Source organism: Molossus molossus, unplaced genomic scaffold, assembly GCF_014108415.1.
Source record: "Molossus molossus isolate mMolMol1 unplaced genomic scaffold, mMolMol1.p scaffold_m16_p_16, whole genome shotgun sequence".
Taxonomy (NCBI): Eukaryota; Metazoa; Chordata; class Mammalia; order Chiroptera; family Molossidae; genus Molossus; species Molossus molossus.
The window spans coordinates 46,644,291-46,657,753 of NW_023425351.1; the positions used below are offsets into that span (position 1 = coordinate 46,644,291).

The following is a 13,463-nucleotide window of genomic DNA, read 5'->3' on the forward strand; positions in this document are numbered from 1 at the left end:
AGGGTAGACCCAGAGACATGGAAGTAGGGTACAGACTGACAACCCTCAGAAGAGGGGGTGGGAGGGGAAGGAAGAGATAAACCACAGAACTTATATGCATGTATGCATAACCAGTGGACATGGACAACAAAGCCCGGGATGGGGAGGAGGGTGTCAATGGGGTAAAAAAGGAGAAACATCTGTAACAAAAATAAAAAAACAAACAAACCAAAAAAAAAAGAAAAATGTCCTCAGGTGAGGATAAAAAAAAAAGTGTCTGTGGTGAGATAGTATGGTTATTTACCTGATCCTCTCTACTCACAGTGTCAGGAAACTTACATATAAATGTTACTTGATTTTCCCCAAAGAGTTTCTGTCTTTCAACAGGTACACTGTTCATTCACATATACAGTTATTCTTTTTTGTAGGTTGTAGCCTGAATAAAAGCATATTCAGAGTATCAAGGAACATTGCTCTATTTCCATTTATTTGCCAACAGTTCCTTCCATACCAGAGAAGATCTTATTCTTCTATTAATAATCTAATCTTCTATTAATAATCTCTTCATAAATGGCTACCCCCAGCTTACACTTTGAGTATTCCTGTAGTTTCAATAACTTAAAATTAAGCCTTTGAAAGTGAGTTCTTCCCTTTTGCCACTAGGGCAGCAGCCGTACGTATGCTCAAGCCTTTGAAGAGGCTTGCCTCCAGTGTCTTCTGCTGTGGCAAAAAAAAGGGCTGGTTGGACCCCAACAAGACCAGTGAAATCGCCATTGCCAACTCCCCATCAGCAGGTTTGAAAGCTGATTAAAGATGGGCTCAAAGATGGCATCTGGAAGGCTATGACTGTCCAGTCCTTGGCCTACAGGAAGGGGAGGCATATGGGCATAGGCAAGCAGAGGGTACAGCCAATGCTTGAATGTCTGAGAAAGTAACCTGGATGAGGAGGATGAGAATTCTTCACCAGCTACTCAGAAGACACCATGAATCTAAGAAGATTGACTGCCACATGTACCACAGCCTGTACCTAAATTGAAGGGTAACGTCTTCAAAAACAAGCGGATTCTCATGGAACACATCCACTAGCTGAAGGCAGACAAAGTCAGCAAGAAGCTCTGGCTGAGCAGGCCGAGGCCCACGGGTCTAAGACCAAGGAAGCTCACAAGCGCTGTGTAGAGCGGCTCCAGGCCAAGAAAGAGGAAATCATCAAGACTCTGTCCAAGGAGGAAGAGACCAAGAAATAAAACTTTGCTTCTCTTACCTGTACATAGTGGCCTTGGCAATTACATGGATCATTCAATAAAGTAGCCTTCATCTACCTGCCCCTCCAAAAAAGCCTTTGAGCCACCCAAGTAGGAGAAGTTAATGGTGTTTTATTTTCTCTTGCTTTTTTTGTTTGTTTGTTTCCCCTTTCAAAAAGTACGAAGGAACCTGGAAAAAAAAAAAATTGAGTGCATTTAGCACTTTCCTTCTTACAAACCAAACCATAACATTACTGGGGACAAATAATATACATCTTGGGCTTTCCCAGAATGGGTTCTGCGTATCACCATTAGTACACAGGTTGAATTTGGGAAACACTGAATTTATTTCTTATATTAACTAACAAAGTTTTAAAAGCATTGTGCAATATGTCTTGATAGCTGATTTAATACAACCAACTAATCATATTCCATTCCCTATCTTCTACTTTGACTGGTTAGAAATGCTTACCCTGACTCAATTGCTTAACATTACAAAGTATCAGCTTCATTTGGGGGAAAAAAAATGCTTACTATGGCAAGCTCTACATGGGACATCTCCCAATTTTCCTTCTCATTCAAGCATTCAGATTCAGCATTTATCTATAAATGCACTCCCTTGTGATTATGCCTCATCCTAACTTCTTCTTATCAGCAGGTCAGCCTTGCCTTTATCCTAGTCTTTCTTTCTGTTCATTCACTCCTGAGCTGCAGCTCTCTTGAAACTTCCGTTTAGCAATTTATTTTCCTACCTGGCACTAAATGTACATTATTTTCTTTATCCATGACATTTCTTCTTCCTAGTCCTTTCTGCCTACTGCAATACTCGGTGAAAATAATGACAACAAAAATAGTTCAATGTAATTACTGGCTATTTTTTTAAAAATTAAGTGTATCTTGCCCATGTTCTATTCTAGGTATATTCTAACTAAATAATTGACATTGGTCCTCTGAAGTCAAAGTGTCCTTCCCTCTGGGGAGGCTGGATAAAATTAATGTCAGCTTGCTTTCTGCCTGCCTTTTCTTAGGTCTGAGGCAGACTTCCAAAATTCTTGTTATGACAGCACAACAAGAATACGAGGCGTTATCACTGAGTAGGCTACAGTTCTCTGAGAAACTCATGACTTTCTTAATCAAACCAAGAGACAATAATAGTTCCATTCAGTACATGTTTACAAACCACTTAAAGTGAGTCATTTCTGCAGAACCCAATTTTTGTTACTTTTAATATCAGAGCTAGCCTTTTGTTGACCTCATCCCCACATTTTGGGACTCCTATTTGGAGCCTTAATGGATTACTGCACTCTTCCATCTCTACGTCCAGGCCCTAGTATATGCCCTATGATAAGGCCTTCCTGTCTTAACTAGGTGCCCATATATAAAGCAATCTTTGTCAACAAGGTTTTTGTTGATTAAAACTTGTGACTACAAAAAGAAAATTCTTCCCCCATGAATGTGTGGATTTCAGGGCATAGTATTTCTATCCATATGGAGGCAAGAATAATTGAAATGTAAATGAGCTTTATGTTGTAGTAAGAGGGATAGGATAAAGGTTCTAGAAGTGCTGGAAGTATGACCGGAAGAGAAAAAGATGGACAAAATGAAATGCAGAAATTACTTAAAGACACACTTGAGCAGGGAAGGAGGTTGTAAGGATGTTAGCTGAGCCCAGTGGGAGAAGTACATTAGCTTTATACAGATAAGGTATCTAGAAAAGGCTTGAAAAGAGGAAACAGCAGCCTATATCACTTCATCTGAATAGGTGGAACAAGTCTTGAGATGAGAAATTTGATTAAGAGTTTAGGATGGAATCTAAATAGAACAAACTAGTCAAGCATATCTGGAGGTTGAAGAAAGAAAGCTGTCTTCAGTTGGGATCAAGGACATTATCTGGTAGCTAGAACTGTGCCGACCAAGCAGTGAAATTTGAGAAACAATCTGTTAAAATTGGGTTTAATGAGTTAAGGATCATCAAGCAGGCTTAAGAAGCCAGACTGTATTCTGGTCACTTTGTATAATTTGCATGTTGAAATTTCCTCACTACAGAACCATGTGGAAACCTAAGTGACTGACTGGGCTGAGATAACAAGACCCAGAAAGGAGAGGAAATAGAGATAAAATAATAATAAAATAAATGGGAAAAGCCACAGTCCACACAGCAGGTGGTAATGGGAGCATGGAATTCTAGGAAGATTTTTTCTGGGAGTACTCTGATATATTTTTGTCCCAAGGTATAAAGAGGATTATTTTGAGGTCTGACATCTTTCTAGTACCCTTCAAATCCTTTCATGTCTAGTCCTGAGACTAAACTAAGGTGTGTCAATATGCACTTAAAAAATAAAATACTAAAATCCAATGTATAACTGAAACATAAGTACATTTTCCTTCAAATTAGATTTTCCTGATGTCAGAAGTTAAATCAAAGAAATAAATGACCAAAGACTTTATTCTCTATCTTTCTACCACAATTTCTTTATTCCCCTACAGGTAAAGGTTTATACTATCATTTAGTCTTGGTGAACAATGATGTGTTTTTGATTTCTTATAATTCAGGTTACTTTTAAATTTTGTTTCGGATATGATAACACTCCAAATACATTTTTTTCTTAGAGCTCCTCCCTGCCCCCACATAGACCAGTTTTATTTTAAATAGAGTTTTTGTTGTTTTTTAAAACAAAGCTTCTAAATGAATCCATTGGTTATCATAGCACAAAGTTTTGATTTGGGGATGTGGAAGAGATCTGGCAATTTATTAATACGAAGTGACTTGGTGGTAGAATCAGACCTCTGAGTGAAAAGATGAAAACAGGGCATATGACACTGTGCTATCTCAGAAATGGGAGACCCATGTCAAGTGTCAATAATAGATGGCAACTGGCTCAGGGACAGCCATCAGCCTGATAAGACAAACCTGAGGATACTATCCTGGGTTCCTTTAGTTCCCTATCCCCATGGACTGTGGTGGGGTACAGATTTAAGGGGGAATTCACACGCGAGAGAAAAAGATGATGATTCATTTGCAGGCAATGAGATGAGAACTTCCTAAGCATACAGTTGGCACCAGAGTGTACAGAATTTACCATTTGTACATACAAGCCTGGAGGGCAGGTGGGGTGGGTAGGAGTAATGGGTAAGGCTTCTTTTGAGAAGGGAACAACCACATTAAAAAGCTGCCACCCTTTGTCTTCCCTCTCCAAAGTTCCTCAGTCTTGATTTCACACTGCTTCCTCTACATCTTCCCATCATGGTGTCAACAACTGCCAAATCTCACATTAGGAAATTGATGAAAAGGAGCCACACTATGATGGATAGCTAAAACTGTTCATCTCCAAGGCAAATAAGTGAGAACTCATGTTACCCTCCTGCTACCTCCAGCTTTTTTTATATTTAGGCTGTTTACAGTCCTCGGTAACTCCCCCCCACCCCCCGCCCCCCGCCCCCCTCCCCGCCGCCTCCACGAAATTGTTCCTGACGTTCTCCTGTAACTGTTCTCTGTCCCTGTGGAACAGCCCTGTTCAGACACCATGTTCTCTGAACTACATATATACTGATCACCTATTCTACACACTGCATGGATATTCATAGAGAAGGGCCTGCAAGTGGGTGTGGTCTCCCCTAGTGTCTGCAGCTTCTAGGCATTTTAAACTCTTTCACAAGTTCACACTCAGCCTTTAGCAATTTTTTTTTTTTTTTTATCCTCACCCGAGGACATTTTTCCATTTTTTGTTCAGAGAGAGCGGGAGGGAGAGAGAGGAAGAGAGAAAGAGAGAGAAACATCGACATGAAGGGACACATCGAGTGGCTGCCACCCGCACGACCAACCAGGGCCGGGGACAAACTGCAACCGAGGTACGTGCCCTTAGCGGGAACCGAACCTGGGTCTCTCTGTACCGCAGGCCGACGCTCCAACCGCTGAGCCAAACCGGCCAGGGCAGCAATTTATTTTTTAAAATTTGTTGTATTCTTCCTACCTGTTTATTTGTCGTCTGGAGTTTCTTCCTCCTGTGCTCTGCCACAAGTGAGCCAGTGTTCTCGGCCCATCTCTCCTTGGAAGTTTCTGTCTTTCCTTGGATTTCAATGTACAGTATGTTGTTGCCCTGTTATATCAGCTTTTTGATGGGTTTAAAGAAAAGTATGATGGAGCCCAACCCTTCCTACCCTACTCCACCCCCACCACCTTCTCTCACTTCATTTCCTCCATTGGTCTTCCTCCCTACTCCTCCTCCTGCACCCGCCCCCCCCTCTCCTGTGCCCCCTGCCCGAAGAAGAAAAAGAAAAGTATGGTTATGTTGATCACCCTGCCTTTTATTTTTATTAGGGTGAAAACAATGTTCTTTCTAGCTCTCTATATCCTAGATAGCAGTGGAATTATGTTTACTTTTAAATATATTTGATTTGGGCTGATGGCAGAATAAGCATGCAAATATTTCTAAGAAGTAGTTATGAATGCAAGACCAAAGATATGAAAATTCAGGTGTTATTTGTAGATGTGATTGATCATCAAACCTGAGAGAATTCTTCGGGGGAAGAATAAACTGAAAAAAAGAGCTGATGGTTGGAGACAGAATGAAATTATTGAATTTACAATAAAAAGGGTAATGTTTGTGTTTATGTCTGATGGGAAGTGGATGATTGAACAAATAATAATTATGCTTTCTGTACAGTCTGCTGTCATTCCACTTTTATGGCTGATTTCCTGCTATCTGTGCCTTTTAGTGAAGCAGAACTGTTCCTAGAGACTCATCTGAAGTCTTTCCTCTCTTCTTTCTCAGTTAGTTAATATTAATACATTTTGATTTTATCATCAAAGAAAGAAGTCACCATTTCTTTTATTTTTATTTATTTTTTGTTTAAATTCCTTCAATTATTTAAAGTGGTGCTGCTCCAAATAGCTAAAGACTAATCAAAAAAAAAAAAAAAACAACAACTGGTGATTCACTCATTTCCTCCACCAGAGTCACGTCTCAGCCCAAGGGCTCAGGATGGCAGCAGCATGAGGTTAATTCTGGAATCACAGGCTGCTCGCTTGAGAACTGTTAGTTTCACTACTCATCTCTTCTGAGTGGGGAGCTCCCACTGATTGCATACACAGAGTGACAGATGAGAATTTGGCTTTCTATTAAGAATTAGGTATTTTGAGCAAAATTAAGGATTGTGTAGGTAGGGTGGGTTAGGTTGAAAAGAATCCCACTTTGATGAAGTTCTTAAAATATACATATACATACACACCCACTAGATAGCAAAGCCAGTATTCACCCTTAAGAATGTGGTAAATCACCAAACATCTGCAGTGCCCTACTAGCTTTCCAGCAATAGCAACGTATGTAGTGTGATAATTAAGTAAGTAAGGCTGTGGATTCTGAGTTTAAACGCTGGCTGCATCACCCACTAGCTGTGTAACCTTGAAAATTATTTGATCTCCCCAAGTTTCAGTTTCCTCTAATGTTATATAGGGGTTAATAATCATAGCTAACATTTGTTGAATGAATGCAATGCACAGAGGTTTGCTACTCTATATATACATCTTAAAAACATCAAGAAAAGATGAATTATTCAATAAAATCATTTTGGGATAACTGGCTATTTAGGGAGAAAATATCTGTATCTCTACTTCATTTCTTACCATGTCCCTCCTCCCCAGTTCAGATAGATAAAATGTTTAGTTAAAAAAAGAAAGAAAGAGCCCTGGCCAGTTTGGCTCAGCGGTTAGAGCGTCAGCCTCCGGTCCAGAGAGACCCGGGTTCGGTTCCCGCTAAGGGCACGTACTTCGGTTGCAGTTTGTCCCCGGCCCTGGTTGGTCGTGTGGGTGGCAGCCACTCGATGTGTCCCTTCACGTCGATGTTTCTCACTCTCTCTCCCTTCCTCTATCTCCCTCCCACTCTATCTGTACAAAAAATGGTAAAATGTCCTCTGTTGAGGATAAAGGAAAAAAGAAAGAAGAAAGAAAGAAAGAAAGAAAGAAAGAAAGAAAGAAAGAAAGAAAGAAAGAAAGAAAGAAAGAAAAGGAAGAAAGAAAGAAAGAAAAAAAGAAAAGGAAGAAAGAAAGAAAGAAAAAGAAAGAAAGAAAGAAAGAAAGAATGCCCTGGCCAGTTTGGCTCAGCGGTTAGAGTGTCGGCCTGCGGTCCGGAGAGACCTGGGTTCGGTTCCCGCTAAGGGCACGTACTTCGGTTGCAGTTTGTTCCCGGCCCTGGTTGGTCGTGCGGGTGGCAGCCACTCGATGTGTCCCTTCACGTCGATGTTTCTCTCTCTCTCCCTTCCTCTCTCTCCCTCCCACTCTATCTGTACAAAAAAATGGAAAAATATCCTCGCGTGAGGATTAAAAAAAAAAAAAGAAAGAAAATGGGAAAATATATATATATATATATTTTTTTTTATCCTCACCCGAGGACATTTTTTCCATTTTTTGTTCAGGTAGAGTGGGAGGGAGAGAGAGGAAGAGAGAGAGAGAGAGAAACATCGATGTGAAAGGGACAAATCGAGTGGCTACCACCCGCACGACCAACCAGGGCCAGGGACAAACTGCAACCGAGATACATGCCCTTAGCAGGAACCGAACCCGGGTCTCTCAGGACCGCAGGCTGATGCTTTAACCGCTGAGCCAAACCGGCCAGGGCAAATAGATAAATTTCTGAAAATACTTTTGGGGATGAGGCCTTTAGAATGGTACAAATGGAGTTTACAGAGCAAAAGGATGATGCTACAACCCTGGTCAGTTTGGCTCAGCGGTTAGAGTGTTGGCCCACAGACCAGAGAGACCCCAGTTAGGTTTCCGCTAAGGGCACGTACCTCGGTTGCAGTTTGTCCCCAGGGTTGTGTGGGTGGCAACCAGTCGATGTGTCTCACTCACATCGATGTTTCTCTCTCTCACTTCTTCCTGCTCTCCCTCTTCCTTCCTCTCTCCCACTCTATCTGAAGACAAATGCAAAAATGTTCTCGGATGAGGATTAAAAAAAAAAAGGATGATGATACAGTTGACAACATAAAATACTGAAACATTCATGTGAGAAAAATATACCGTAAAAATGTTCAAGAGAAAAAGGGCAAACTGGAAAATATATTCTCAATGCATGTGACAGAAAAGAGACCAATTTCTATCCTATACAAATACTTTTTAAAAATCAGTAAGAAAAAGACAAAAAAAAAAAAGGAGAGAACAGACATTTTGCAGTAACTCCCACAAATGGCCAGTAAACATTTGTCATTAATATTTGAAGAAATGAACATTAAAGCAGCAAGAAATTACTTATCATCTATTAGACTGGCAAAGAATAAAATTATTGTAATATCTATTGCTGGTATGAGTGTAGGAAAACTTACATAGTGTCTGGGAATGAAGTTTGTGTGACCTTCATTAGAGGACAGCATTTGGCAATCATTAAAGAATGTAACATGCATCTACCATTTGAACTAGACATTTCTTTTCTAGGACATACTTGCATAAGTACACAAAAATTTATTAAAAAGGTGTTCATTATAGCATTATAATAGCAAGACAACTGGAAATCACTTTAATACTGATTAATAAGGGTTTGGTTAAATAAACTATGGTGTTCTGATATAAATGGAAAACTATTCAAAACATAAGAATGTTGTAGCTCCATAGAATTGTACACCTGAAACCTATATAATTTTATTAACCAATGTCACCCCAATAAATTCAATAAAAAAGTAAAAAAAAAAAAAAAAAGATGTAACTACAGTACTAAAATGTAAAGGGCTCCAAGGTTATATTAAAATAAAAGTGCAAATTGGCAGAACAGTATGTATATTATGATCTCATTTGCTTTAATTACATATTGTATATGCATAGCAAATTTCTAAATGATTTTGAGTGAAAGTGTTAATAATGGCTACCTCTGTAGAGTGGAACAAGGAAAAGGATGGCTGGAGATAAAGAGGAATAATTTTGAATTTTTTCTTTTTCTATGATATAGTTTCTTTTTAAATATTTTACTTAATATAAATTCTAAAAGCTTGCACCACATAATATATATTTCTAAATTTGTATAAATATCTAAAGGTTTTTTTATAAATCATAATATACAATATTTTTTTGTTTTTATTTTTAATCCTCACCTGAGGATATGTTTTTATTGATTTTTAGAGAGAGAGGGAGGAAGAGAGAGAAACACTGATGTGAGAGAAACATCAACTGGTTGCCTCTGGTACATGCCCTGACCTGGGATAGAACCAGAAATCTAGGTATGTGCCCTGCCTGGGAATTGAACCCACAACTTTTATTTATTTATTTATTTATTTTATTTTTTTATCCTCACCTGAGGATATATTTTTCCATTTTTTTTGTACAGATAGAGTGGGAGGGAGAGAGAGGAAAGGAGAGAGAGAGAGAAACATCGACGTGAAGGGACACATCGAGTGGCTGCTACCCGCACGACCAACCAGGGCCGGGGACAAACTGCAACCGAAGTACGTTCCCTTAGCGGGAACCGAACCCGGGTCTCTCCGGACCGCAGGCCGACGCTCTAACCGCTGAGCCAAACTGGCCAGGGCGAACCCACAACTTTTTGATTCATAGGACAATCCTCCAACCAACTGAGCCACATGGCAGGGCTAATCTTCGACATTTTTTTAAAAAAAGAATTTGAATAAGTTTATTTAAGCCAAACAGACAATGTGTACCAAGGGAGAAAGATCTCAAATGCTCTCCATAATATTCAAATTTAAATTTAAGGTTTTTTTTGTAAGTAAAAGCATTAAGAATAAACAAAGGCCTAGTTCATTTTATATACTATTGGAGAAAAGGGAGTTAAAACCATGACCCATAACCTAAGTAGGTTACAATCTTCCTAGTAAAACATTAAAAAACGAAATAGTTTTTTCTGCACTCACTCGAAGGATAGAATAATTTCAGTAATAAAAGGCACTGTGTTGTAAGAGCTAGCTTAACTGGAAAAGGCCTCATTCGGGATGGGATTTGAACTGAACTGAGTATGAGATAGTTTTGAGAAGGAAGTAGAAAAGTCACTTTAGCAATATACTGGCACTTGCATAGGCATAAAAGCAAATGTGGTTGGCATTGTGGAGGAAATGCCTCGATAGATGTCCCTGTCTGAAATGACTGTATGTTTTAGGCAGTACTGGGATATTAAATTTATAAAAGTAGAATAGAGTTTAACTGTGGAGGGCTCTCATTTCTCAGGCAATGCAGGTTCTTAAGAGGATGAGTAGTGACATGATAAAAAGAATTATTAGAAATGTTATTCTGATAGCCATATACAATATGAATTGGAGTAGGGTGATCCGTACTGGGGTTATAGTAGTGAAGAAGGAAAGAAAAAAGTGAAAGTAGAGAAAATGGTTAAAATAGAAGGATTTAGGAATAGTATAGATACAGTATAGGGTCCCCAGTGGAGAAAAGAATTAAAAGTAGCTCTCGCCCTGGCCCGTTTGGCTCAGCAGTTAGAGCGTCGGCCTCCGGTCCAGAGAGACCCAGGTTTGGTTCCTGCTAAGGGCATGTACTGCGGTTGCAGTTTGTCCCCGCCTTGGTTGGGTCATGCAGGAGGCAGCCACTCGATGAGTCTCTTTCACATCGATGTTTCTCTCTCTTTCTTTCTCTCTCTCCCTCCCACTCTATCTGAGCAAAAAATGGAAAAATGTTCTCGGGTGAGAATAAAAAAAAAAATTTAATAAAAGTAGTTCTCATTTTTTTCTAGCTTACTAGCCTAGAAGAATTGATAAAAATGCTCTGTGCAACACTGTTAATTGGTTGATTGAAGCTAATGAGAACCATATTTCTCCACTCTTTATGTACCTCCTGGGTATAATCTTCTATTCCCTTCAAATACAGGTACATTTTATATACATTAAGATTTTTTCCCCCCAGCCATTTCTTCTGTCATTTTTTTCTCAGTTATATTTGTAAAGACCTCACCCACAATTCCCCCTGATTTCAATGCTATTTCTCTTTTATTTTTAACTGCTTTAAGCTTTCTTCTAATTTAATTTTTATATCTTCTTTTTCTATCACTCAATATTATTTCAACTCTATTGAATCTCATACTCCCAATTATTACTAAATACTTGAAGCCATTAGGGAGTTATCTTTGTACCAGCCTGGCACAGCCTCATGTGGAGTAGAAGTAATCATCAGGCACCATGGGGATCTATAATTAAATTGATGATGATGGTAATAGCCAGAGGTCTCCCCATGTCTTTAGTCTTATTTTGCTGAGCTTTTCCTCATTATTTCACTAGCTCCATCTCTTAGGGAAACCACACAAGTTGACATGTTTAAGAGTAATCTAAACTTTGTAAAAATATTATATGCTCTGTCACAATGCCATGCCCTTTTCTTACCAAAGCTGAAACACAAAACTGTCTGAAGCTCATTCAGTGGAAATTCTGGAAGGAAAATCTCAGGAGGAGAAGCCAAGTTAACGACTCTAATTCTCTCCCCTCCATTTTCATCTTTTGTTGGGAAGATTTTTACTGTCCCACTTTGAATTATGCTGGGTACCAAACTCTAGCAAATGTGAACAATATGTTTTTCCTTGGTTCTCCTTAGAACAGAAGAAATAGGTGGTCATTTTGAAAACTTTAATAAATGTTAAGATAGAACAAAAATATTAAAGAACATCACCAAAAAAAAAAAAAATCAAGCAAAAAAGTAAGTTTTTGATGAGAGAATTAAAAGATAAGATCTATTTTGCAAATATGGTCTCTGTCCCTTTCATCTCCCTGCCTCTACATGACAGGGTGTCTCATTTACCATTACAAAAGAGCCCTTTTCATGTCATTCTTGGACCAGGATTTAGGAGCCCGATTTAAATGTCTCAGACTAACTGGTCGTCTCATGCACTTCAGGTTTCTAGCCTAAGATATATACCTACCTTATCCATGGTGGATTATTGGAATTTTTAAAATTCACCCAACAAGTCATCCAAACCTTTCTGGCTGACATTAATGGAACTGCCCACTTCTTGAGTTGGTGGGGAAGTGATATAAAGGGTTATTATAATCATCATTACAAAATGACTTTAATCATATCACTATCATATGCACGGTAACAACAGAGTAGTCCTTTCATAGACACACATAGGGAGTGAAGAAGGAAAAAATATCAGTAATCTTGTAATAGAAAATTATGACCTTCTATACTCTGAGCTAGACAAGAGTTTAATCACTTTTTATATTTTCTATAGAAAAATTAAATTAAAGGAAATTAAAATGAAAATGAAGGTGAGCTAGAATTTGAAAAAGTGATGTTTCATCAATTTACCTAAGCAGATATATTTTATGTATTTATTTATTTATTTAATCCTCATCAGAGGATATATTTCCATTGATTGTCAGAGAGAGTGGAAGGGAGGGAGGGAGGGTGCGAGAGAAAGAGAGAGCGAAACATTGATGTGAGGGAGACACATCTACTGGATGCCTCCTGCATGACCCCAGCTGGGGCCAAGGATTGAACCTGCAACTCAGGTACATGCCCTTGACCGGGAATCAAAGTGGAGAACCTTCAGTCCTTGGGCAGATGCTCTAACCACTGAGCAAAACTGGGAAGGGCAACAAACAAGATATATTTTATTTATTTTTTTAATATTTATGTTAACAATAAAGCTAAAAGCAAAAGGAAAAAATATTTCTCAACACTTTAAATGAAGCAAATCACATTGCTTAAGTGTTTTTTTCAAGTGTCAGGATTTTAGAGTCAAAACACTGCCTAGCAATTGCTGGCTAATTAGCAGGACTTACTGATTTTAAATTCAATTCAATAGATATTCAGTAGGGTAGAAAGCAATATGTTGGATGATAGGTGAATAAAAGTAAGAAGGCTTTTCACATACCTTCAAGCAGTTCACTATCCAGTGGGTAAGACAGAATCATTATTAGAAACATTACCTAGGAATGCATTTTTTAAGGTTTGAGAAAAAGAAACTGTAGTAGTTATTTGCATACTTATTGTTTATTGAATCAGTTTTTAGAAATGAGTTTTTTCTTAACATGTTAATAATTCTCACCTCTATACTTTGCTATGTTGCTCTGGTAAATTTAACTTTATAAAGCATGTTATTTCATTGAGTATTATTAGGAGTACATTTAATAGAGAGAAAGAGACATTGGGTGTGTACTAATGATCTCCATTTATAAATAAAAGATTGTGTCATAATGAGACAGACGGATTTGCTTTCTTCTTTTGAAGTGCAATAATTCAAGGAGAATTTTTCAGATCAGTTATATTTGAATTAAAAATGTGAATTAAAAATTAAAATGCTGGGCAGC

The 13,463-nt window shown here is 38.5% G+C and overlaps 1 pseudogene; it reads left to right on the forward strand.

Moving 5' to 3' along the window:
- Positions 1-658: 658 nt before the first annotated feature.
- On the forward strand, positions 659-1,261 carry LOC118631809 (annotated as a pseudogene).
- Positions 1,262-13,463: the final 12,202 nt, after the last annotated feature.